The sequence below is a fragment of the Salvia splendens genome, chromosome 15, assembly GCF_004379255.2.
Source record: "Salvia splendens isolate huo1 chromosome 15, SspV2, whole genome shotgun sequence".
NCBI classification, from domain to species: Eukaryota; Viridiplantae; Streptophyta; class Magnoliopsida; order Lamiales; family Lamiaceae; genus Salvia; species Salvia splendens.
This window is the reverse complement of record NC_056046.1, coordinates 30115591-30140008: the sequence shown is the minus strand read 5'-3', so window position 1 is coordinate 30140008 and position 24418 is coordinate 30115591. Positions and strand designations below refer to the sequence as shown.

At 37.8% G+C, this 24418-nt stretch overlaps 1 long non-coding RNA gene across 1 annotated transcript; it reads left to right on the top strand.

The window, feature by feature from the left end:
* The first annotated feature begins 809 nt into the window (after positions 1–809).
* On the top strand, positions 810–1292 carry LOC121768036. Its single transcript, XR_006043266.1, has 2 exons — positions 810–1012; positions 1127–1292. It is a non-coding gene; the product is annotated as an uncharacterized LOC121768036 (long non-coding RNA).
* The last annotated feature ends 23126 nt before the right edge of the window (positions 1293–24418 follow it).

Below are 24418 nucleotides of genomic sequence, written 5' to 3'. Positions count from 1 at the left end.
ATAACTAAATCTCCACCACACATTTTTAAAACATGTGGTTTCGGTATCTATCTTATCCGATGGCGTGTTCAACTTCAAATAAAAGGTGAGGAGCTATTCTACTACTACAAGGTCAACTTCCCCCATTATATCAATTTGATCATTTATCTTATTAATTATTCTGATCACCTAATTATTCAGTTTAATAAATTCTTATCGTCATGGTCGTAATCAAGAACGCCTCTGAAACAAATACTTAATTCTTTATTTATGCATTATTATCATAGTTTTGGAAGTTAGTCACCTTTAAGATATTATAGATTAGGTGAGATATCTTATTAGTACATGTGAGCAGACATCATGAACGCCATTGATATATATTTCAGGTTGATAAATTGTAATTATAAAGATCATGATTGTAATATATGGACATAAAATGATAGTTGCGTTTGATAAAATGATGGTTTCAGGGGATAAAATGATAGTTTCAGAAGGAAAATGATAGTTGCACTTGATAAAATGATGGTTTCAGGGGATAAAATGATAGTTTCAGAAGGTAAAATGATAGTTGCACTTGATAAAATGATGGTTTCAGGGGATAAAATGATAGTTTTATGGGATAAAATGATAGTTTCAAAAGGTATGAAGCTTGATTCATTGGTTATGGGTACCAGGGGCCTCAACACCATCAAGAAGTATTTTTCTTTTTATTTTAGGGGATAAAATGAAAGTTTCAGGGGATAAAATGATAGTTGCACTTGATAAAATGATGGTTTCAGAGGATAAAATGATAGTTTCAGAGGATAAATTGATAGTTTCAGAAGGTAAAATGATAGTTGCACTTGATAAAATGATAGTTTCAGGGGATAAAATGATAGTTTCAGGGGATAAAATGATAATTGGTGCTACGTTAGCTTCGGTTTGCTTTGGTTTAGATATAATGCAGAGCGTAGCAGTTGGGATGGCAGCGGCAAAAGGGGCCGTTGAAACAGAGAGCACCGTCCCCGTGAGTATCAATTGGCCAGAATTGCAGGTACCTCATTTTCATTTTGTGCAACGTTTATTTTGGGTTGAGTTTATAATGGATATTCATAGCCAGAAATGAAACAAGATGAGCACTGAATGGTTCTATTTTACTTATTGGCAGATGATGCGGGGGTGCTATCTACTCTGAAGCAAAAGTTATCTACTGTGAGTAAAAGTTATGACATGTTGGATCGATAACTGTGGTCAGTGTCGTCTGTTTCTTGAATCATTGATATGTACATCTTCATTTGTGCTCTTGTAATGGAAGTATACGTTTTTTCTTTTTATTTTAGGGGATAAAATGATAGTTTCATGGGATAAAATAATAGTTTCAGAAGGTAAAATGATAATTGCACTTGATAAAATGATAGTTTCAGGGAATAAAATGATAGTTTCAGGAGATAAAATGATAGTTTCAAATGATAAAATGATAGTTTCAAATGATAAAATGATACTTTTGCATGAAATGATAAAATGATAGTTTCAGTGGATAAAATGATAGTTTGAAATGATAAAATGATAGTTTCAAATGATAAAATGAAGCATAATACAACTATGAATATAAATAAGCATAATACGGCATTACACATATACTACTATTTCGTTAGTTTGTTTACATATATTTTGCTATGCAATTAAACTCTGGCACGCGAAATTATGGAGGTTTGAATTAGTGAGTCCACACAACTCACCATTTTCAATATCATATTTAATCAATATTTTGAATAATTAAAATGGCATGTGAAATAGTTAATGCTTATCATTTTACTTTCTGAAACTATCCCCTGAGAGCATCATTGTATATAATGCAACTATCATTTTACCTTCTGAAACTATCATTTTCAAAACGCAGAATTTTGATTGAGCAAAGTGGGATTATTAAAATGTAAATAGGAATAAATCAGGAAGTAATTGCCCATAGTGATTCTGATGAAGAAACTGAATCACTAATGATATCGAAGGATGTATACAAGATCAGTGGAGCAGATGCTAATAGCTTTCAGTTTCCAGATAAAGAAAATCTTGGTGGTGAAATACAAATGAGATGAGTTTAGGAGTAATATTTGGTGGTCGTTGCCATCTGCTGTCGAGGTTTTTCAATTATTTAAGTCTGATGGAATATCATTTTATGTACATACCTACAAATCAAGAGAAATGGAATGGAATATCTGCCGCCGAGATGTGATTAAGAAGATGTGATTGGAAGCCAGTCATCTATTTCCATCTGTAGTTTGTAAGATTAAAGTTTGGGAACAAAGATCGATGGTAAAAATTTAATATTGTTTAATTGCTGAAGTTCGAAAACTGTTCGATGAAATGCTTGAAATATCAGCAATTTAGATTTTTGTTTCGAAGGTCTTCCATCGTTCAACTCTGTCTTGATCAACCTCAATATATCATTAACCTGCATCATCACAGATCTGCCTCAGTCAATCACAATTAAATACATAATGTTGCAGATCGAATCTAGCTGAACTAATTTAACAAACTAAACTAAAAAAATACTACGTATTAGCAAATGTACAGACATGCTTGAGAGTATCATTTTATAGGTCAGAAGTATCATTTTATCATTTTTATCAGTCAAAAGTATCATTTTATCAACTTAGAGTATCATTCTATCTGGCAAAACTATCATTGTATGCAGTAAACCTAACATATATAAGCCAAAAGTATAATTTTATCAATTCAGAGTATCATTCTATCCGGCAAAACTATCATTCTATCCGCCAAAACTATCATTTTATGTACATACCTACAAATCAGTAAAAGTATCATTGTATCAACTCAAAGTATCATTTTATCCGCCAAAACTATCATTCTATCCGCCAAAACTATCATTTTATGTACTACTATTACTATTATTGCAAAATTATTACATAAACTACTAATTAATCATTGGTACAATTGAATCTGGCCTCGAAAGTCATGAAAAATAAGGACTAATTTTTCTCCAACTACTATTTTTATTTTATTAATATTGCTTGTTAATGATTACGTACTTATAATTTACAGAAACATTCCCAATTCACCACAGACACAGCCTTCCTCGTCCCCTCCATCACCAAAGCATGCGCCGATTCCCAATCCCCCTGCATCCTCGGCCGCCATCTCCACTGCAACGCCGTCAAACTCGGCTTCATTTCAGATTTCACCGTATCGAACTCGCTGCTATCTATGTACGTCAAATTGTCTGACACGGGCAGAGCTGACCGCCGGAATCCCCACTCCTCTCTGCGGCCACCTGACGCAGCTGGAGGACAGGGCGGCGTACGAATCGGATTCACCACCGGAGGTTGAATTGGATTCCGATTCTTCAGATGCAAAAGTACTTTTATATTGCCGACGTGACGGCGGAGCTGAAAAAGGTGGTGGAGAAGAAGATATCGAAGAATGATGCGGAGGTGAACAAGGCTCAGGGTGATTGTGCGGCAGCGATCGACGGGGAAGAGAAACAAAAATACAATAATCAGGAAAATTCGTTGGTGAGTAATGAAAATGGCGGAGGTGAAGTAAATCTAAGTTTGAATCTCAGCCACAAGATTAGAAAATATGTGTAGTCCAGATTTGGTTATAGGGTTATCACATAAATTGGGGGTTATGATATGGTCACAACTCTATATATATATATATATATATATATATATATACGTATATATATATATGTCACGACCGCCCATGCTAGGGGTACTACAAACGAGACGATCGTGACCAAGGGACAAACATTAAGGGCAGCATTTAAGGATAACAGTTCATAAGAAAGACTCAATTAGCTTAAAAGAAAAAAAAAATTAGCTCATCAACTGTTAAACAGCAAGTTTTTAGTTTAAAGAAACTTAATGTCGAAAATTCATTATTAATTAGCAAAGACTTAGCAAACGATTTTTTCAAAGATGCAGCGGGGAAAATAAACATCAAAAATCCAATTAACTTCTAAAAGAAAACATTTGTTTTAGTTTACGAAAAACCATTTTAGAGTAATGAAGTAAACAACGGATTAAAGTCTAACAGAAATTGACATACTCAAAACAGTACGAAATAAAGTAAGGTCTTGAGGCATAGTTCAAAAATATAGCAGCGGAAATAAGGTTTCAAAGATAGTCAAGGATGACGCCGATGTATGAAGACACAACACATCCAATATTTCCTAGGCCGACTCAACATCCCGCTCAACCTGCACATAGTGAAAACATATGCAGGGCTGAGTACTTGTTGTACTCAATGGGCTCATGTCGAAAACATTTTATACAGTTATGTCATCCATACCAGTGATCTCGAGTTTTATGTGTAGTTAAGAAATATCATGAGAACACAAAAATATTTCAAAGTCTGGATAGACAATTATTCTCCCCACTTTCTCATCGATCCATCAATCACAATCATCATATCACAGTGCGACGAAAGTGTGGCCACACTATTCGCCCATGAGACCGGCCGACTAGCAAGGACGGCTCACGATCCCACCAGTGTACACCGCCTGATAGGGTTTGTGGCCCTACTCAGACCCGAATTCGTTTCACAACACAGTCATATAGCCTAACGGAGTAAGCTCAGACGAACTAGGCATCAGGCAACAATCTCATAAACAAAACATCATGGCATGACATAACAGTTAAACCACCCTTATAACACCACAACATATTTTCGAAAAATAAAGAGATTTGAAAAAGAAAGCCCACCTCGTTTGCTTAAAAAATTCAATATCCACTTAAGGCAACCCTCGTTCCTTGTGCTCACGTACACACAAAAACCCTTGCCAACCCACAATACAAATCAGCCTTCCATCAATTCACATTATCATGCATGTCCTATCGTTCCTTTTATCATTCTCTTAAATTACCCATCCCAACATTCATCAACATAAGGAAAACATGCCATAATATTTCTCAACGTGTCACACATAATCACGTCATAGGATACATTCCTAAATCATACATGCATCATATAATTCACTCAAACTTGGCAACAAGTGATATTTCCACATAACAACAAATCTGGCAGAACTGCGCGGTTGGTTTGTAAAAATCACCAAATATCCATCCGACCTCATATGAAGCTAAAATTTGGTCACAACATAGTAGACACATTCAAGTTCATCCAGTTAAAATTTCACACTAAAATCACGTCATTTGGTCTGTCAGAACAATAATGCAACTCTCTGGTCGGAACACAAAAATTCTGGCAGCACTGTGCAGTTCGATTGAAAAATTCACCAAAAATTCATCCGATGTCCAATGAGGCTGAAATTTTCACACAACTCAGAAGACACTTCATATTCACATCAAAAGGAGGCCATTTGGTCGGTTAAATAGAAAACGAAACTTTCTCATACAAACACAAATTCCCACAGATTAATTATGCGATCTAAGATTCCTACACTCACTATATACATGAGAGAATCAAGAACAAGGTTTCAATGGAGAAGATGAGGAAAAGATTTTAGTTATACATTCTTGAATCAAAAATCAAATGGTAGAAGCAAGGATTGATGCGATTCGTCGGGAACTCTTGAAAATTCCAACTCCAATGGATGCAAGAACATGTGTTTGCTCGCTTTGTGAGCTCTTGGTTCTTTCGAGTTTTCCACAGCACCAGAGTTGTCACAATAAATACTGATGCTCTTGGGCAGATTCGAAACCACACCTAAATCCACAAGGAAGTTCTTGAACCATACTGCCTCTTTTGCAGCCTCCGAAGCGGCCACATACTCGGCTTCCATGGTTGAGTCCGCGATGCATTTCTACTTCACACTCTTCCAAATTACGGCTCCATCTGCTAAGGTGAACACAAATCCTGAAGTAGATTTTCTCGAGTCCTGATCAGCTTGAAAATCTGAGTCAGTATATCCCAAAGGACAGAGCTCGACTGCATTGTAAACTAGATCATAGTCTTTAGTCCGTTTAAGGTACTTGAGTATGTTCTTTACGGCAGTCCAATGTCCTTAGCCCGGATTGGACTGATATCTTGCTACCATGCCAACGGCAAAGCAAATATCGGGTCTTGTACAAAGCATAGCATACATGAGACTTCCAACCGCCGAAGCATATGGAATCCTTCTCATTGTTTCTATCTCAGACGGCGTTTTAGGGCACATCTCTTGAGATAAATGGATGCCATGTCTCAAAGGTAAGAAACCTTTCTTGGCGTCCTGCATGCTAAAACGACTAAGTATTGTGTTGATGTAAGGTTCTTGAGATAAGCACAACATCTTCTTTTCTCGATTCCGAAGAACCTTGATCCCGAGGATGTGTCCCGCGTCTCCCATATCCTTCATCTCGAACTGCTTTGATAACCAAGTTCGTACTGATGACAACATCTTTTTATTGTTTCTAATAAGAAGAATGTCATCTACATATAAAACTAAGAACACCACATTCCCCTTTTCAATCTTCTTATAAACGAAGCTTTCATTTGGGCACTTTTCGAATCCAAACTTTCGAACAGTTTGATCGAAACACTGGTTCCACGATCTAGATGCTTGCTCAAGGCCATAAATAGCCTTCTTAAGCTTCCAAACCATGTGTTCCTTTCCCTTTGTGGCATATCCTTCGGGTTGTTCCATGTAGATGGTCTCCTCAAGACTACCGTTCAAGAACGCAGTCTTAACGTCCATCTGCCATACATCCCAATCTATATAAGCTGCTATAGACAATAGTATACGGATCGATTTGAGCATGGCCACATGGGAGAAGGTCTCGTCGTAATCGACACCTTCCTTTTGGGTATACCCCTTAGCCACTAGTCTTGCCTTAAAGACTTTAACTCGTCCATCGGTTCCACGTTTACGTTTATATATCCATTTACTCCCAATGGCAGTACAGCCTTCGGGTAGGACGGATAAATCGTAGACGACTTTGTCTATCATAGATTGTAGTTCCGAATCCATTGCTTTCACCCATTCGCAGTGATCGATATCCACCAGTGCCTCTGCAAAGTTCCAGGGATCTAATACATTGTTGTCCGAGGAGTGATCCATAGATTCCCCCAAACCAATGTATCTATCGGGCTCATTAGAGACCCTCCCACTGCGACGCGGCACTACAATACTTGGAGTAGAAGTTGAAGTTTCGGGAATTGTTTGTACACTTGGTACTTGTTCTTGGTTAATGGAATTTGTGACAGAAGTTAGCTCTTCAAGAGCCACTTCACTGCTGGGTTTATGATTCATTACATAGTCTTCCTCTAAGAATGTTGCGTGAGTACTCACAATAACTTTCTTATCTCGGAGACTAAAGAATTCATAACCTTTCGTTCCTTTGGGGTATCTTATAAACAAACATACCTCTGTCCTTGATCCTAGCTTAGTTGGATCCTTTTCCAATACATGAGCCGGGCAACCCAAATCTTGAGATGTGCTAGATTGGGCTTGCGCCCAGTCCACAACTCATAAGGAGTAGTAGGTACGGATTTTGACGGTAAGTTGTCCAATATATGGCTTGTAGAAAGCAAGGCATGTCCCCAAAATGAAGTAGGTAGCAGTGCATAACTCATCATCGATCGGACCATGTTCAACAAGGTCATGTTCCTTCTTTCAGCCACACCGTTCTGCTGGGACGTGCCCGGCACAGTCAATTGGGATTGAATTCCAGACTCCGATAAGTAGTCCAAAAACTCAGCACTGAGGTATTCGCCTCCACGATCAGATCGCAGGCATTTGATACTCTTACCATGATACTTCTCCACTTGAGCCTTAAAGTCCTTGAACTTGTCAAAAGACTCTGACTTGTGGGTCATCAATTAGACGTATCCAATTTTTGAGAAGTCTTCAATGAATGTGATGAAGTATCGAAAACCACCTCTTGCTTCAGTAGACATTGGTCCACATACATCGGAATGAACGAGCTCAAGTACTTCCTTGGCCCTATTGCCCTTAGCCTGAAAAGGCCTCTTGGTCATCTTGCCTTCTAAGCATGACTCACACTTATGAAAGGGTTCCTCCTCTAGACCTTTAATAAGATCTTGTTGAACAAGAGAATAGATCATCCTTTCATTGGCATGACCAAGTCTAAAGTGCCATAAGTATGTTTCGTTCATTGAACTTGAAGGTTCTTTTCGTTTCTTTGAAATTTTTGATGTTGTATTGAGTTCTAATTTGCGATTATTATATTGTGTAGATGTGATTGTGTACAGATCGTTTTCCATGATACCAAGACAGATATAAGAACCATCTTTCTTAATAACGCAATTGTCATTAAAAGAAATCGAATATCCATCAAAAACTAATTTAGAAACTGAAATTAAATTTCTTCTAAAAGTAGGTATCAACAAAACATTCTTCAAAATCAAAAATCTATCACTACTAAAATGCAAATAAATGTCTCCCACTGCAACGGCCGCCACTCTTGTAGCGTCGCCCAGCTGGACTTCGATCTCACGATCATGTAGCCGTCTTGTCACCTGCATTAAGTCAGGATCAAAAAAAATATGATTAGTTGCTCCTGTGTCAGTAACCCAAGTGCATGTAGATGTCGAAGCCAAGCATGACTCGACTACTAGAGCTTGGTGCATACCTGTAGCCTTGCCCTTTTTAGGACAGTCTGGCTTCCAATGCCCCTTCTCTCCACACTTGAAACACTTCCCCGTGGGCTTCTTGTTAGCCCTCTTCTTCTTCTTTCCCTTAGCCACTTTGCCCGATTCTGAGTTCGGTGCCTGCCTTTCCTTTGCTAGGCTTGAAGCCAGAGGAACGAGGCGCCGAAGTCATCATGGCAGCCTTAGCCTGAACCATAAGGTCCTCTGCCGACTGAAGTTCAGTCAACAGTTGTGCCATGGTGTAATTCCTTTTGTTCATCTCGAAATTGAGCTTGAACTGCTGGAAGCTAGGGGGAAGACTTTGAAGGATAATTGTTACCTGGGACTAGGGATCGATCGTCCCTCCCAAAACCTCAATTTGGTTGAGGTTGCCCATCATCTCGAGGACATGGTCCCTCACAGAGGAGCCTTCCTTCATTGTCTTCGACATGATACTCCGAAAGGCTTGAGACTTGGCCGTTCGATTCTGAGTACCAAAAAGATTCTTGAGATTCTGCATGATCTCGGCGGCAGTTTCTATGGCATTATGCGGATGCTTGAGTACTGAAGACATAGAAGCGAACATGTAGCACTTAGTCATCTCATTCGCCTTATGCCACCGTTTGTGTGCATCTCTAACTCCTGCCGCAGCGTTAGCCGCCGGCACTGGAGGTCGCGGGGTTGTGAGCACAAAGTTGTACTCTTCAGCTGTAAGAACGATGTCCAAATTTTGTTTCCATTCTATGTAATTTTGGCCCTCGAGTTTACTTTCTTTAAGAATTGCAGAAAGAGGATATAATGACATTTTGACGATTTGATTTGCAATGCAAAACAGATTTTTAACTTATTTGTCATAAACTTATGTAAGAAGTTTGATTAGATTAACCATAAAACTTTTCAAAATCTTACAACTGCAAAATTAAAATTTTGTACCCTCCAGAGGAGGTCAATACGCATTAAAATCTTACAATTTTACTGATCATAATCATCGACGCATAGTCCAGAGACACAAAGTAGCATGGCCGCCTAATGTTGCCTAAACAAGACCACCGAATTTAGCATTACAGAATCTCATTCCTACAACACACTCACATAACAATGCTTATGTGCTGCTAACAAGATCAAGCTATCTCATAAATTCTGTGTGAACTTCTGAATCTCGTAGTTTCTTAGGATTATTGTCCTCACAAAGCAGGTGGCGATAATATTGGAAACCACATTCTAGTTCATACTATTTATATTTGAGAAGTCCGCCCTTACGAACTCGCTATTTTCTTAGGATTATTGTCCCCATAGAGCAGGTGACGATAATATTAGAAAAAAGCTTCATAAATTGCAGACCAATTGATGGAGACCGTATACAAACGTTGAGTTCGTAATTATAGCATAGATATTTTGGGTTATGGTTTTTATTCAATTATCCTTAGCCTTAAGGAGGAAAAAGGCTTAATTAAATTCTATTAGTATTTAATTGACTGGATAATTAAATCTTATAATGTATTTTATTATCTCATCTTAGGAAAATAATTATTCTAGAATTTAATTCTTGTTCATGTCTTCTATAAGATATATCTAAAATAAACAAAGTATTTAATTCTTAATTAGACATGAAATATTAAATACAAATTATTTCCATGTTCAAGATTAGGAAGAGAAATTATATTATTTAATGTATTCATACATATCTATCCTAATTAGGATTCTAGATATATAAATATTAGGAAAATATTAAGAAACTATTAAATTATTCTCATCCATATCATCTAGGAATAAAATAATATTATTTATTTCCATAGATATAGATAATAATAAAAATATTCCTAAAATCTAGGTAAATCTTCCAAAAAGATTTTATTTCCATTAAATAGTAATATTTTAATGATATCTTTTAATTAATGAATTAAATAATCATTAAAATAATCTTTCATCGTTATCTCATCGATCAAGATGTGCATGAGCGATGAACGACGAAGATCCGACGAGTTCTTCATCGGACCACGACACACGCGGCGTCACAGCCACCGGCGCGCAGGTGGCCCGCCAGCGTCTCGATCAACGGCTCGTTGGGTGTCGCAGGCATCTCGGCCAGGAGCGTGCACGGTGGCGCGGCTCCTCTCGGCCTGCAGCGAGCGCCCGTCTCGGTCTGATGATCCGTCGGGCGGCGCGAGCTCTCGGCCAGGCTTTCCGTCGGGTGGCGCCGGACCTTCAGCCTAGGGTTGGGGCTCGGTGTCTCGGTGTCTCGGCAAGTTCTCGGTCGAACCGCCGCACCGCGCCAGCGCCTCGTCGAAGCTTCGGGCGAGAGTTGCCTAGGGTTTGCGGTCTCGGTCACCAAGAACATGCTTCGCAATCAATTAATACATGCATACATGAATTTCGCGAAATTTAAATCCAAATAATCAGAGCCAAAGACTGGCTCTGATACCAATTGAAGGGGTTGGCAGCGGAAGCGTTGCGCTTGTAACGGATCACATAAACTGATCTATTTAGCAGATTATTTAGATAAATTCTATTCGCGTAATTATCACATGTATCATGCTCATAACTTGAATTTAAACATGCTTTAGCACAAATAATTCCTAAAACATGCTTACTACGAAGTTAGCCAAATTACCTCGTTGATTCTCTTGAGAGTCGAAGATGGCTTGCGTCTTCTCCACGTAAAGATCTTGAGTACTGGACCTCGGATTTTCTGACTGGTGTCCCGGACTGTAAACTGATATTTGTGTGGGCAAATCTCACCAGAATACTAGGACTTAAATAAAGAAGACAGACAGAATTCTGCTCATGGAAGGAGAGCAAAATTTCGACTGCTTCTAGGATAAGGGGGGACGAAAATTTGACTAAAAACAATAATGAAAAAGTTGTCTTCTGTCTCCTTTATTCTCCTATTTATATTAAGTCGCATATTGGGCCCAGTCAGGGATCTAAGGAAGAATTTGGACATGGCCTCATCCAATTAGCTTTTTACTAATTAAATTGAACCCACAATTTAAAACAAGCTTATATTGGAATATTACGAGCAGCCACTACAGAAGTTATATTGCACTGCCTTTCCAAATCCAAAATTACAAGTATTCCGGGTTTCCTTTAATTTGTTTAATTCATTTCCCGCGCTTAAAATAGAAACATCCATTAATTAATTAATGTCTGCTATGGGATTAATTAATGAACATATTTTTAATCTCCAAGAGTGGACTTAGCAAGAAACTCTTATTTATTATTCATAGAGTAATTAAACTCCAACTAGCTAGGTTCCGAATAATAAAACTTCGTTTCGAGCTCCTCTTGTGGATGTTATCAAACGAGACTCTCCTCGCGCATGATTCAACATAATAGCAATCCTAGCACCGCTAGATAATGATCACCACTACCCAATATACCTGGATCGTTGGGTGACGAAAAACCCGCACCTTTGGTAAGTCAAAGTAGTAGATACTCAATATCGTATGCTCAATGCCAACGTACATTGATTAAGAAATTATTTATCAAGACCTCGTCTTTCAGTAGATAGCATAAAGACTCGTCTTACTGTTAGATCCATTCAGTGCTATACCACACCAACGTCATCTTATTTAAATAAGGCTTAGAAATAATCGGACTCACATTGCAACCTTTCACGATAGGTAGTCTAGCCCTATCTAGGTTGTGAAATTATTATTTTTCTTTGTTCAGAACTGACCGCGTACCTTAAATTGAGCGCAGCCCACAACCGGTCTACTAAAACAAAGACTTAGACTTTATTATGTTCGCTTATACATTTAAATATGCAATAAACATCCATTAAATGTAAAACATAACAACATTTTGACAAAAATAATCTGTTGCATTACTTGGAAAAGAATAATTAGAGTTTTACAGTATTCAATCACTCGAAAGGTGATTTCTAGCATATAAACCCTAACAATATATATATATAGATTGCAGTAATTACTCCTAATTAAATCCTCCAATAAAAAAAATCACCAAATATTCTATTACTATTCACAGTTTTATGTTCGTCAACTTAATACAAATTTAAAAATATTAATAATCACAGATAAATTTCAAGATCAATTAAATGCATTCCATATACTACTCATTTTATCTATCCATTCCATGTTTGTTTCATGTCTTTTATTCCCTTAATCAAATTCTAAGTTACTATTTCCACTAGGTACTTTATACTCCGTAATTACTAATCTTACTTAGTAAATTGAATTTAGTGTTTCCGGTATTAAATGATCATTTAAAGGACATGAAAAATGAAGTGAGGAATATAAGTTATTTTTCACTTTTCACCTGTCCAAAACCGTCTGCGACTTCCTGCTTCTTCCCCAGCGGCACCGCCCCAGACAGAACCATCCTAATCGAGCTCAGGTCGAAGTTATCCACCAACAGAATTATTTTTGACATAGATGTTTCATATTTTTATTAGTGTGATGGTAGAACGTGTCGCAGAATTATTTCACCTACTGACATAGATCAATTGTTGTAACACCACGTATTTTGTATTTACATTCACATACATACATATATTTATTATAGGGATGGGGTCCTCTTCTATTGCTTATAGCATCATAATCCAAAATCAAGACCAAATCTCCACCCTTAGATTTTAAAATTAGTGGATGAGATTAAATCTTACGATTCTCAATAAATAGTAGACAAAATATCAACACATTTTTATTGAGATTTCACATGTATTATATTGAAATTTTACATGCAATATATTGATATTTTATATGCATTATATTGAGATTTTTTTATGTATTTGTTGATAAAAAATATGCTTATCAACATATACGAAAACTGAAACAAAAATCATCAAATTTCATCATCCGAACGTCGTCGGAACATATGCAAGTGAGATCTTGCAACGTCCCACTCTCTGAACCCTAATTTTCGAACCATAAAATTTTTTCATTAAATGCTTTTAATGCCGTGAAGTATGTGGATTAAATGATGAGTGAATTAATTGCATGAATTATTTGTGACCTAATTGCGATTTGGAGTTGAGATTTGGTTTGAATAGTCAAATCCGTTGAGTATATGACGTGGCAGTTGAATAGTCAATACTATTGAAGAAATGACGTGGCCGTTGTATGGTCAATATCGTTGAATATGTGACGTGACCGTGTGAATTATGATGCGGGGTGAAATATATTGTGGTGAATTATTTCCTAAGGGCGAGTGAGATTAAATTCGTTCATCAATAAATATCATACATATTTTTCTTGAAATTTTCGACCACTATGATTTATGGGAAATGAATTCTATTTTCTTGGATTTAATTATTTGCTTGGGATATTCATCCAAATTAAATCCAAAGTTCGATTATTCTCCATTTCCTCCATGAAACTTTTGACCCCTATGCTTATACTATGGAGATTTCGAAAATCTCCTATTTATGAGAGAAGGAATTATTTTATAATATTATTTGATCCTTTATTTATTCCCTTGCATGAATAAATATAAATATCCTAGCAAATCTTACCATATCTAAGGAGATCTTGCCATATCCTATTTAAATTAGGATTTTAATTTAATTCCTTGTGGGAGAGGAATAAAAATCGCCTACTTCCCTATTTTAATAGTGGAAATTTTTATTTTTATTCTGCTCCGTGATATTTTATTCTACTTTGTGATATTCCAAGTAAATTCCAAGTTAATTCATATGCTGATTAAACAACGTAGAATTCGAAATCCCTTATTTCTCTACCAGAATTAACGCCACTTTCTCTCTCCCATATCTTCCCAAATCTTTATTTAATTAATTATGGGAATATATTCTTGCACTCTATAAATAAGAGAGAAAACCTAACCCTAACCCCCACTAAATACACGCCTACTTCTCTCCCTCACTCCACTCTCCACTCTCCCTCTCACTCTCAATTTTTCTTCTACTTTTCTCCAAGAATTCTTCATTCTTTGCAAAGAATTGAAGTTGAAACTCAAGAATTGTTGAAGAATCAAGGTTAATACATTGTTCTACCGTTCGTTTCTATCAAGAAAAGGTATTTTTGATCTATCTTTTTTCGTCTAACCGATTAATTGGTGTTCTTGAACCCTCATGCATATAGATCGAGCGAAAAGGGGAAACAATTGGTGAATTAGAAGTGTTGTGCATGTGTGTGTGCCGCGCGTGTGTGCGTGTGTGTGCGTGTGATATGTGTTGTGTGAAGAACACTCATGCGTGACCATGTTTTGATGATAGATCTGGTGTTGTAGTATGAATAAATTGATATGAAGAGCATGTCTTGATTGTGATTATTAATATAAAACAAATCAATGGGAAAAGGGAAACGTTTGGGGACATGCATGATTTTGAGTCGTTAATCGAGACTGATTTGTGATACATACTCCCTCCGTCCCGCACTACTCGCACTTATTTCCTTTTTGGGCGTCCCAAGTTACTTGCACTCTTTCCATTATTATTAAAAAATTTCACCTACAGCCGTCATTTTTTACTTTCCTATACACTCATTCCTTAATCTCCGAGCCGAAAAGGAAATGAGCAAGTAGCCCGGGACGGAGGGAGTATTATTTAAAGGTGATAACTCGCGCTCAAAGCGTGATAGCAAAGGGAAGAAAGTACTTGAGTTCTAAGCAGTCGAGGTGGACTTTCTTTTAAAATAAGGACAACGTCCTAAATCTTTATCGTTGAGAATGAAATCTGTGTTTATCATGCCGTGATTTGTTTTGTCGTGCCTATCCGTTGTGGCCTTGCCACTATTATTAAATCGAATTCGGATCCTCGTAGGGCAGCAAACCCTACTTGGATTAGTGTACACCAATGTTAGACCGTGTGTCAGCGTACGGGTTGGCCGGTCTAGTGACCTGGTTTGCGGCCGCATTCCTTGTCATGTAGAATGAGCTCCACAGTGGCTGCATACTAATTTGCTCTTGTCTTTTTCCTTTCGGTAGCTAGGATTTCTCGGTGGTTGGTGGTGTTAGGATGTGGGTGCTCGATTTCTGTCGAATACGGTGAGGCCTACTCCGATTCCAGATTCCTTGGTTTCTGGGTTGAGTAAATTCTCGTTGACAGACTCTCGTCTGACTAGTCCGTATGCCTTCCTTGCTGTCGGAATTGGATCCATATTTAGGATCTCTCTCTTGATTTTGTCGTATTTGTGGTCATCTAATGCCCATACGAACTGGTACAATCTGTGCCTCTATGTGTTCTGGTTGTATTTTTGCTGGACGGAGTGTCCATCGGGTTTGGATCCCTGGTGTCGATTGAAATCCAGAGATCTTTAAGTTTTTGGAATAGACTCTCCAGTGATAAGTCTTCTTGTTTGATGTTGTATGCTTGTCTGTGCAGGTCTGAAACTAGAATTGGTCGGCGCCGCTTCCATACGTTGTGGCCATACTATCCCACAAGTCGTAGGCCGTTTCGTATTGGGAGACCTCATTGACGAGGCTGGCGTCGATGTTGTTTATGATCCAGTTGAAGCAGCAATCATCACGCTGTTGCCATCGGTTGTAGTTTGGTTCTGTTGGTGGGGGAGGATCTGTAACTCCAGTTATGTCAGATGCTAGACAATTCCCACGGATCCCCCTTCTCATCAGTTTCGCCCATAAGGGATAGTTATCCCCGTTGAGTTTTTCTGCCAGGCGCACCTCGCCTAGTGATTCAACTGATGAAGGCTGCTGGTTTGGATTTTTCTGAGACATACTCAGTCTCATGAATTCAGCGAATTGTTCGGTTGAAAGGGTTAAGGGTTACGGGGTAGGTTACTCAGTCTCTGGATCGTTAAAAAATATCAACTGATGACAAAATAGTAGTAATAGAAAATGTCAACACAATATCAACACATCATCAACCGTTGAGACTATGTTGACATTTTCTGTTGCTACTATTTTTTCATCTATTGACATTTTCTAACGGTCCAGATCACCATTTAGGGTTTTTACAATATTTAAAGTTTGTATTTGATTACATTTCTAAGCTTATAGCCCCATCGTTTAAGACATTAATTAATGATATAGAGAGAGATTGAAAGGGCCATGTCGTCTTATAAATAAGTTTATAGCCCCCGTGTGACACATTAATTAATTAGAGAGAGTGAGATTGAAAGGGCCATGTCGTCGTGTTCGCTGTCATGCGTGTCGTCTGTTGTGGCCAATGCCCATGAGAAAATACACAACTCATGTTCTTACTTTCATTATAGAGTATTATTTCCACCGCCCATAAAAATGAGTTAAGTTGGATTGTCCTACACATGTACTTCTGTGCAATAGTTATATTTGTGGCGATCCTATTACATGAATAGCCTCAGGGACACCTGTTACAATTTTCACAAGTCCTTGCTAATTAATGGTAAGAAAAGGGGTTTGAATATGGGGGTTGTTCTTATTTTATTGGAGGAGGCTCAAAATCTTGTGCTAAAGAGCGTGGAGCTCCGAGTCCTCTTCAAGGCATAATATTGTTTAATTCGATGCAAAGCGAACAACCTTACCAAAGCTTCACATGCCGCGAATCATCTTGAAAGAGAGGGGAGCCTTCGAACGCGGACGCCGCGAGCAAACATATTAATGATGAAGAAGTTTGTTCCTAATTGTTCCAGGGCAACTAGAAAAGAGATTCTTTAACCAGAAAGAATTCGGTACAGATGTAGGATACCTATCCAGAAGTTTTCGAATTTCATGTAATAAGCTTTTCTGTTTAGCAACCCCAGTTAAAAAATAATCGCAAAAATCCCAACATTTAACTACCCAACCACTTCGTTTCTTTTTGTCCAAGTCACTTCTTTTTTGAGAAGCTACAAATTAATCTAGTTACTAATCTATTTCGAAGGTGACTTACTTTTTTTGTCCCAATTAAGATTACTCTTACTAAAAATAGAAACATTTTTATCTTTACTTTATTTACTATTGTACTCCCTCCGTCCCTCTATAGCTGAGTCGTATTCCTTTTTGGGTTGTCAAATTGTAGCTGAGTCGTTTCCTTTTTTGGCAAAAAAGGGACAACTTTTCTTCTCTCTTACTTTACTCTCTCTTACTCTATTCTCTCTTCATCTCTCTACCCCTTTCCTTTTCTACTTTATTATTCATTTACTTACCTCACCTAACACAACTTTTCTTAAATCCCGTGCCGAAAATAAATGTCTCTACTACAGAGGAACGGAGGGAGTATTTTACTCTCTCCCCAATTAATAAACAAAATAAAGCTGCATAAACCTGTACTGCTCAATAAAGAGGTCATATTTCTTGAAACGGAAGAAATATAAACTAATTCAGTTTTTGCAAAACCCCAACGACGATGGTCGAAGGTAAGAATCATAAACATAAAAGCGCAATAATTCTCTTGTTTCTCCTTCATTTTTGGTCGAAGGTAAGAATCATAAACATAAAAGCGCAATATAATTAAGTGAAATTTGTTGCATGCATGACTATACTATATGCTACCATACATGCAGGCAACAACTTAAGTAGTGAAGAGTTAATAAGCCATGCTAGATCAATAATTGGTGCATGCGACATCTTAAGTAAAGGGTGTGAGTGACGTGGTGGGAGTGACGTGGAGAGGGTGTGAACACGTGATAAGTAGAGGTGACGTGGAGAAGACGTGGAAAAGACGCGCGAGATGCATGACGAGCAAAGTATAAAAGAGAGAAGTCACAGCCATTTCATGTGTTGTTGAATGATGAGTGTTGTTGTGCTTAGATCGTGGATCTAGAGCGTTTATCTTACTTTCTTACACATTATTGTTGTAATCGTTCCGACTGAACTTCGATCAATACATTTCTCTTATTCGATCATTATTGTGTTGCTTATTGCATGTGAATTCGCTGAAGTATTGGTGGATTTGTGTGTTACGAGCTAAGATATGGAAATCACGTTGTAAAGTCGTAACAAAATTCCCAAAAACATTCAAAATAATTGTCTTTAACTCAAGTAGTGAATAACAATAAATGTAGTTTTCTTAGTTGTTATTTTACAATTTTGTACACGATAAAAGTAGGCTGTGGGCTCAGAAATTCCTAATAAATACGAGGCCAGGGTGTTTCGTATATGAAAATGGTACTAACAACAAATTTTCAAATAGCCGTCTTCTGTTCCTAGAAGAAAAATGAGCGAAAAGGGTAGAATAGTAATTGCGGACAGCACCAATGCATTCTTTGCTTCCTCATCTGCCATGTACACATGCTGAAGGCTCGCACGATACTGCCCATCCTGTTGCATTACATACTAATCAAATCAAATCCATCACCAGAGACACACAGAGAGAGAGGGAGAGAGAGATTTACTTCATCGGCCGGGCTTTGTAAAGAAGAAAGGCCAATTTTATTTCTACATATTGAGATTATGTTTTCCCCCCACACAGAGAAACCAGAAACCCCGTCGCTGTATCCTCTGAATACTCTCTGTTCCGGGCTCCAATTCCTATCAACATACATTAGCTATACCCCTAAGCAAACAACATCTTACTGTAAGCAACACAATTACTTAAGCTCAAGGATTACCTTCTCAAATCCCATATTCGAGAACTAGAAACAAGCTGATAATCTGCAGTTGCAGCCAACTGCAACAATTCAAAATCTCATGTCAAAACACTATTATCTTTTAAGCATTTGGATACTCATACCAGTCCATACCTCTGTCACATATCCATCATGAGCCTGCCATGAAGAAATAATCTTTCCACTTCTCAAGTCAAACAACCTACATTGCCCAGTGCTGGACGCAGCCGCAATCCACGACGGAAATGCCATACTTTCCTCGAGAGACATTCTATTAGAGCTAGACGAGCAAATGGATGATATAAGGGGAGGAAAACCAGAATCAACAGATTCACTCCTCCATAGATGAAGTTTCTGACCTTGATTGACATCAATGAATATGTGCCCAAAATAGTCAATTAGATAAGAATGTGGTGGATACAACGTGAATTTGTGGTCAAATTATTCAAGTACCTTAGAGATCCATTTCCAGTACCCACAATAAGTATATCACTGAACCCCAGAAAGTCCATAGTAGTGTAAGAATTCCCGTGAAAAGCACTACTTAGCATTCCACTTGGTAATGGATTAAAATGAAGCATGTTATCTTCATATCTTTCTGCCAATTGTGTCGAGGATGCCAAAGACCGTTCAGAGAACATGGAAATCAGTCTTCCAGTCTGTCCATTCCATATATGTACTATTCCATCATAAGAAGCTACACGTCCAGAGGATGCCAAATCAAAAATGTCATTTACAACCTGTCAAAGGAATCAGGCAGTAACAGAGGCATAAGAATTTCCAGCTAGCAAGTGTCTTTTTAGGATTCACATGGGTCACCAAAGCTAAAGGAGTTTATTAGATGAAGCAACTCTGTAACAGACCATGCAAATGTCAACCATCATTCCAACCATTATGCATTAAATAATGTGTAGAATCTTAAGCAAAATTCACAACAAAGAACATACCCTACCAAGAATAGTTAATATTAACTCTACAGGTAAACGACAATGCAATCCAAAATAGACATATGGCAATTTTACACATAATTTGACAACAGAACCATCTGGAAAAAGGAAGCAGGATAAACAGAAAATGCACACACCATATCTCATCCAGGCAGAGAAAATTGGAACTAGATGGAATCTGGGAGCATGTAGTTCAATTGTGTTTATAAACCGGTTTACTGTGGAAAGGATGCGAATTTTCAATAGTTCAGGGTTTAGGGATTGGTTGTGCTTACTTCAAAATAATTTACACTACAGATTTCAGGTTATTTATTTTAAAGGCTTGAATAAGGAAAAGAAAGTAGAAAGGGAAACTTGTGAATACACAGATTGAAGAAGTTAATGCTGCATTCATGTTGCATAATGGTTGACCTCTTAGTTGTTGTCTAGATATCAAGTTAAAACACAAAAAAGTAACTGTTAAAATTCCTAATATCTTGTCCCTTATCGACTTGGTAACGATCCTAGCTCCTGTATATAAGTATGGATAACCCTCTCCCTTATAAGGCCTTTTAAGGGGTGAGTGGCTCATTTCTAATAGAACATCGCAAAATTGATATGATAACAACGAAGAAGAGGTTGAACGAAATATAAACAAATAATATAATAAAAGATATATACTCCTCGAAAAGGCCACAAAAAAATAGCTGAACCAAACCTTATTTCTGAATAATGCAAAACTAGGGAACAAAGCCTTATAAGACTATAAAAGATTGCAATTGAATAAATCTCTAAAAGATAAATACTAGGCTCCTAGTCAAACAAAGACGCGAAAACAAAAAAAATGTCTAAGTGATAAACTTAGCATAAAAATTAATGGCATCTAAATAACTCATAAATTAGTAAGATTCATATCAGTATCATTACTCCTACTGTCGAAACAGCCTTGCCTCAAGGCTGCAGTGAAAACTGACTGAAGAGGCTCATGCTTGGTAGCATGAATCAATGTTTATATCCATTGAAACTTCAAAAGAGCAAGGAACAAAAACTGCACAATGAGCCAAAGCCCCTTGGGCGTGGGCAGTTGGATGGAAGACAATGGATAGAATGGAGGTAGCGACAATGTCTATGGTTGGGGTAGTGGTTGTGGCACAGTGAGGCACAATTGCACCAAAACTAACCACGATTGAGGCAGGCTGTGGCGACAAGATCTAAGGTGTTGTCCCAAATTGTGGTGGTGGTGGTTGAGGAGGGTTGGACTGCAGGGGTGCTAGCACAATGTCAGGAGATGGAACCACAAGTAATGAAATTTCCTGCGCTGAGGTGGTAGTGGTGGTGGTGGCGGAGGGCATGACTGCAACAGAGTGGCTAGTTCACTTTTTGCATTGTAAGTTGAAATCTCTATGGGAAAAGACATGGGCAGGGGCTACTTTCGCAAGCAATGGTGGGGCGGATGGTTAGACCATGTGGCAAGGTGCCACTGCATGCGCTTGCATATAGTGAGCACCATCTGGAAGTCTCCCCGCACGTTTGCGTACAGATCCTCAATCGCCTTCTCTGATCCGTCAATGTTCTACCTCATGCAAGGTACATACTACATACTCCCTCCCGCAAGGTATGTTCACCACACCAATTGACACAGAGTGATAGGTGGGCTTACCATAAGCATTCACTAATATCTCATCATACGAAGCATGTTGTATAAGTGACACGATAACAAGGAAGAAGACAAGGAACGAAAAAAATAAGATCAATATAGTAAAGGTTAAATACTCCTCCTGTGACTAAGAGACCATCCTCCGAAAAAGCCACAACAAAAATAGTTGAACCAAACTTTAATTCTGAGCAAAGCCCTATTGTAGAGACTCTATAAAAGAGTTCAACTTCAATAAAACTATAAAGATATATACTAGACTCCTAATCAAACAAAGACTCCTAATCCAAATAAAGCTCTAAGAGATAAACTTATCTTTAACAAACTAATGACATCTGAAAAACTAATAAACTATTAAGATGCATATCGGTATCACTGACACAAACCTCATCATGACCATTATAGCTTGACATGCAGTCCACCCTTGACAAATCCCACTTCTGAATATTTCCCTTGAATCCTGGCCCAACTCCTGCTGTGAAAACAGTATACTCATTCTGACAAACAACAAAAGATCTCAGAGCTCCATGATGTGCACGAACAGATTGTACGATAGATGCTCTGATTTTCCATGGAAGTTCAACCTTTAGACCTCCAACATGAGTTGCAAAATCAAGCCCATTCCAATTAGATGCAGGACTAGGAAACCAATACCAAGGTTCCTGCACTGCTAAACTTGAAGTTGTTCCAATCCTCTCAGCCGGACTCTGGTACAACTCATACATACTTTTACTCGGTGTGATGGTTTTGGTACTCTTTTTACCATGTGATTGTGGTCTTGACCATCCAACCCCATTGAGTAAGAGTTTAGCAGATGTATTTCTGATGCTGAGCCCTTCTGAGAGAGTCTTCTACCACTTGGGATATCTGGAACACTTCGATAGGAATCCCCTGCACATTCCCACTGAAATACAAAGGTCTAAGTGCAAATAACAGAAGTTGATTTAGTAGCATTAGTTATTCAAAATCTGGCACTGTTTGTTGAAGAATTACCATACTGGTTTAGTGGTTAGTTGCTCTACTTTGAACAAATAGATTACTATAAGTTAAAATTCCCTCTTCAGCTTGGGCACACAATATTTTCGGGCAATGGCTAAAAAATTTAGATTATATTATAGTATACGAACAAAGTAGTAAGAAAAAAATATCATACCCTCCAATTATGATGTCGTAAAAGGAACTGCTCAATGAGCAACCATGTAGCACAGCACTGGCGGAGTCTCTCTATTCCAAGTAGAGAAGCAAATTGAGGATATAAAAGTAACATGCCGAGAGTCACTTTCTTATACTTGTATCTAAGCTTACGCATCGGCATCTTTAATCAACAAGTTTATTAGAAGGAGACAGAGACTCACACCAGTCCATTCGGTTTTCAATGCAATCTTCCTCACCCACTTTCACTTTAGACCCTGACATGTTCCCAGTCAAATTAACAGAATATGTGTTCTTCTAGAGAAAAAGCAAACTCGTCGAATAACTCCTTTAGTTTTGGCAGAACATACAATGCAGTTGAATCTGGGCCAATCTGCTGGAAAACTCTGATAAGACACTTGGGTAGCATTCCTGCAAACAAAGTAATCAGTAGGCACATTGTTTGAAAATGCTAAACTTTCAAATACCTACCACTAATACAGAGAGCAATGCCACAGGTCATAAACTGGATCTGCTCGACTGATATCATGTTATGATTATGAAAAATTTGCTGAATAACTCAAATACTCCCCTCCATCCCATAAAAATAGACACTCTTTCCATTTGGTCCGTCCTATCCACTTCTATTTTTTGGGGTAACTTCTCTCTCTCTTATGAGGTGGATCCCATTCTTCACTAACATACTCCAATAACTTTTCCTTTCTATCTCTCTCATACTTTACCAATTATGCATTAAAATCCGTGCCCCTTCCAAATGTCTCTATTTTAATGGGACGGAGGGAGTACAAGATTCAGTGATAATAATAAGATTGAGACATAATAAGATTCTTAATTTAAGACAATGACAATAATAAGATTAAGACCTTCTACATCCAGCCTTCAAAACCCCTGACAAAGAATCTAATTCATGCAAAGAAGGAAATCAAGTACTCTTTCTGTCCACAATTACTTGTCTCATATTTCCTTTTCGGTCAGTCCACAAATACACGTCTCATTTATCTTTAACTAAATTTGGTAAATGGACTCCACATTCAACTCATATTTAATTATAAAACTAATATATAAAAGTATGACCCACATTCCAGTAATTTTATCCAATCACTTTTCTTTACATTCTTTAAAACCCGAGCTAGCGGAGATAGCATTACTTATGTAATTGTTACTATTAGTTTGTTAGAGATAAGGTATATCCTAGAGTTAAATAGTAGTATTTAGCTTTTAGTTTTATTGAAGTTGGAGTCTTTTATCTAGGTGTTATAGATAGATAAGCTTTGCTCTGTACTTTTGCGGTGTTCAGAAATGAAGTTTAGTTCAACTACTTATGTTGTGGCCTTTTTAGAGGATGGCCTCTTAGTCATAGGAGGAGTATTTATCTATTATTTATTTATCTTTGTTTATTTTCTACTCTCTTCGTCCCACTACAAGTGATGGATTTCTTTTAGACACGGGAATTAAAAAAATTGATATGTATTGAGTTAAAGTGGAGAGAGTAAAGTATAAGAGAGGAAAAAGTAACATTAACCCCCTGGTCTAGGAATATCTTGAGAAGAAATTAATGCCGGGCGGAACACATGGACAATTCAGAGTTAAGTCACTTTATTGACAGAGAGGAACAGCAGGTTGGTGTGAAGCCATGCACACTCTTGAGTTAACAGGAGGACCGGCTGAAGTGATTGTAAAGTTTTGTAAGAGTCTGGATTATCCCAGGTCAAGGGAATCAGCCCAAGTAG